Here is a 4,210-nt window from a genome sequence, read left to right as displayed (position 1 = left end):
CTCCCAGCTGAGACACTTTCAAACAACAAGGCGGGTCTTGCAGAGTGCAACTTACGAACAGGGGAGCTGCTTTCAAAAGGGTGGTAGCTGGCGTGTACTGCAGCATGACCCGTTCGTCACAACCCTGAAGCCCTTAATCCCGTGAGTAAAAAAAAAGAAATTACATTATCTTTAATTAACATTTACTTTAACTTTTCCCTTTCACTGTTATTATTGTTCATCAATCTAGTCATTTTCTTTTTCCATTTTATCCATTTCATTTCATTCTTAAGGTAAGACGTGCCCATTCTTCTTTTAAAACCAAATAAAAAGTAAAATAAACAAACCAAGGATAAAACGAACCCAAAGCATAAAAAGGTAAACCTGAGATCCCCTCAGTCTGTATATTCTCAAAGGTTACAATGCATATAACACATCTTAACTGGCCTCTTACAAAACATGAATATACTTATCTTTCTCTCTTGTAGGAAAATCGAAGAAATAAACAAAACAGGAGACGTCCAGTGAGGCCGGGCGCTCCGTGAGCAGCACTGAACTGCCGAGCCAACAACCCAAGAGAGAGTCTAGCATAAAACAGGCTCTTTATATAGGCTTTTAAAATGCGTAAATAATAAAAATGAATGAAAATAAAAGAAGTTTTACTTTACATAATTAAAAGAAATTAAAATAAAACTAGAGGCCGTGAGAAAAGCTAAAATAAATAAAACATAAAAATACGAAAAATAAAAGGCTCCAGGGACGCAAAACTGCAGCTGGCTACCGCCGATCCCCACAGATGGTGCTGGTGCTGGCTAAAAAGGGGAGACTCGCCTAGTCTGGACTCTTGCTTAGTGGGGGTACCTCACGTCCACTACACAGCAATACTCCTCGGCGCCTACCTCGGGGCCAGTGGAAATGGTGCCACGCCTTCCGCCTAACCAAACGCCGGCACCATCGGTGGGTGAGGCGCTAATAACGGACCGTGAACCATGGATGGGATCATTGGTGCAGGAAGCATGGGCGATGGGATAGGAAGCATTGGTGAGTGAGGAGCTAACATAGGCGGGTGCATAGATAGCACTGGTGGATGAGGAGCTAACATAGGCGGGTGCATAGGTAGCACTGGTGGATGAGGAGCTAACATAGGCAGCATTGGAGGATGAGGAGCTAACATAGGCAGCATTGGAGGATGAGGAGCTAACATAGGCAGCATTGGTGGATGAGGTAACACAGGCGGATGAATGGGGAGCAAGTAGCGCTGGTGTTGGAGGGTACATCATTGGAGACATTGGCTGTGCCACAGGGGCTCCGAGCATGCCAGGCAGGACAGAGCCGGAGACGCCATAAGGAAGAACCATGGGACTGGGAGCCGGTTTGGCCTCGGCGTCGACCAGGAACCCGACCGCCAGGACCGCAGTGAGATGCGATGGGATACATAAAAATGTATTATGTCTCTGTGATGTTCTGTTTTTCTTCTTCTTTTTCTTTTCATTCTGGTACGAAATATCTGAACCATCAATCGTAAGTGCTGGGAGGGTTCTTTATATGATAAATACATGATGGTGATTAATAAAAAATAAATAAATAAATAAAAGAAAATGTTACACACTGTCTCTGAAACGGGTTCTAAATCAGAATAACACAGTTCTTTATGGTAGCATTACCTTTACCTTTACTGTTCTATATTTAATATTCTACGTGTATTGAAATGCTGGAGTTTTGCACTTACTGTTCTCAAAAACATCTTTTGGATTTCGATGTTAGACCAGAGTGAAAAAGAAAGAATGAGTGCCTTCCTTCCTCCTTTCGAGCCTTTTATACGGTCCTCCAAGGAATTTTAATATACTACGCCAGCCCCCGATTAGCGGTTGATAGAAGAGGTATAAACAAAGATAAGATGGTATGAGTTGAAAATTAGATGACTTTTTGGTGATTTTTTCTCGTAATATTTGTAGATTCCCTTCCAATTCTCAGGGAGTGTTATTAAGACTCATTCCCGGTTCGTGATTACTATTGTCAACCCAGATGACCAATGAAATCGCTTGCCCATGTGCTTGGACTCCATCATTCAACTACAAATGTATTTTTACTCGGGGAAAACACTCGACGAAAGTGCAGAAATTTCGTACTTTTGTTATGTGTACAGAGAGAGAAAAAATATTTTATGGATAAAATTTTAGCATTCAGGCTACCAATCTTTATCTGTTAAATTTACAGATGTTTGAAAATGTTCCGTTTGTAAAGAAAAAATACGTCTGTGAAATAATTTACATAAATTAAAACTAATTAAAATCTTATGACAATATTACAACACCAGCAGCATATGTAGCGATGTCACTGACAACCACACAATGAGTTGATTCATATAGCAGACAATGACTCTCCTGGAAAATAATGCAAGATATAGCATGCCTCTCTTTTGGTCAGCTGCGTCAAGTTATATTGAATTTGATTTTGTAGTTGACGTTCCCGATGCTGCGCTTTACACGGAAATCAACTTTTACCGGCTGGCACAAATGCGGCTGTAAACATGACAAGAGAGTGAGAAGTGAGATGCGCATATTTATCTCCTGTTCGGCTTCCTTCTTTAGCACTATATTGGTCCTCCCAAAAGTGAGTTGCAAAGTGTGTATAACCCGCCGCACTATTCCAGTTTTACCTTGGAGCTAAATGGCGTTCTCCTATATGTATCGCGGGCCAGAAGCAACCACTATGGATGGGATGTCCGCGATCTTTGTTGTATTTACATATCTACCAGTTGTTTATCTTATAAGTGATAATAATGAAAATAATTACAATACACCTGATAACGCAACTGGTAACATAGCCATAGCGTTTCAACAGATAGCCTACATGTAAAAAAAAAAAAAAAAAAAAATATATATATATATATATATATATATACATATATATATATATATATTGAATAAATGAAATCCATTTTCAAGGTCTTTGTTGCATCCTGGATGAAGATTATATACTAAATATATCATACAAAATGATACTCAAAAAATAATAGGAGAAAAAAAACTAGAATGAATAGGATTATAATCAATATATTAAAACGTGCAAATAGTATTTAAATAATTATACAGATAAAGCCAACCCACATTTAAAGGTACTATGATATTCGTACATATTATCACATTATGAATAAATACCTTTTTAACACTTATAACGGCTTCTGTACTGCCCCATACAGTATTAGGACATAGACATTTAACCAAGATTGATTTGCACGAATCAGCACGTGGGGAACAAAGGCATATCATACAGTTATTTAAACTTTTAATCACACTGATATCCCTGTTGCAATTTAGACCACAGCATTTTTTTTTTTTTTTCTTGAACAGCGGACCCGCCGCATTTATTTCCAAGAAAATAATAATAATAATAATAATAATAATAATAATAATAATAATAATAATAAAAATAAAATCCCGAATTTCTTCTTTCAAATATCTCGCCGATATTATGACGTCCGCGGGAGAAGTAGCTCCCCCCCCCAAAAAAAAAAAAATTGCCTATGATTCATTGTGTATTTGTGTCGTTTCCCCCGCAAAACAAAAATGAAATATACTTGGTGGAAAATCCTTACTTTCATGCATCTTGTCATGTCTATTGTCTATCGTGAATATTTTTTATTTTGATTTTCAAAATAATAAATTCTGGTTGAAAGAATTCTTTGTCTGTTTTCATTCAACTCCTCGAAGACTTGTAGTAAGACAGAATTGTACTTCCTCCAGGTGGGGCTGGAACTGATACATTCCTTTATGTTTGGAAGGTAGTAAGTACACTTGTCTTATTTTGGTGCAGGGATTTTTTCCCCTCCCGCCGACATTTCATTATCACCAGACTTGCTCGTTATTCAAGAAAAAGAAGAACAATTGTTGTGGCCGTACAGAAAAAAGACAGTGTGTATTCAACATTGTCTGTGCTTCTTTAAAGGCTAGATGTTATCTTACAAAATCTGTGTGGCATCCTTTACCATTGGCTAAAGGATGCCACAAAGCAATGCAAAACATTCATAAATACTTCTTTCTTTTCATTATCTAAATTGCATTTTGATTGGGTTCATTTGTTTGTTACATGTGTTTTAACTATGAGCTGTGGTGAATATGTAGGCATAGATCTTTTGTCATTGCTTAAAAACTCCACAGGCTTCGACAACTCTAGCAGACCTTGTCCTTCCTGAAACCCAATGTAGCTTTTGCAAGGATTCGAGCACCAT

This window comes from Penaeus vannamei, chromosome 28 (genome assembly GCF_042767895.1).
Source record: "Penaeus vannamei isolate JL-2024 chromosome 28, ASM4276789v1, whole genome shotgun sequence".
Lineage (NCBI taxonomy): Eukaryota > Metazoa > Arthropoda > Malacostraca > Decapoda > Penaeidae > Penaeus > Penaeus vannamei.
The sequence above is the reverse complement of the archived record's forward strand: the minus strand, read 5'-3'. Positions refer to the sequence as shown.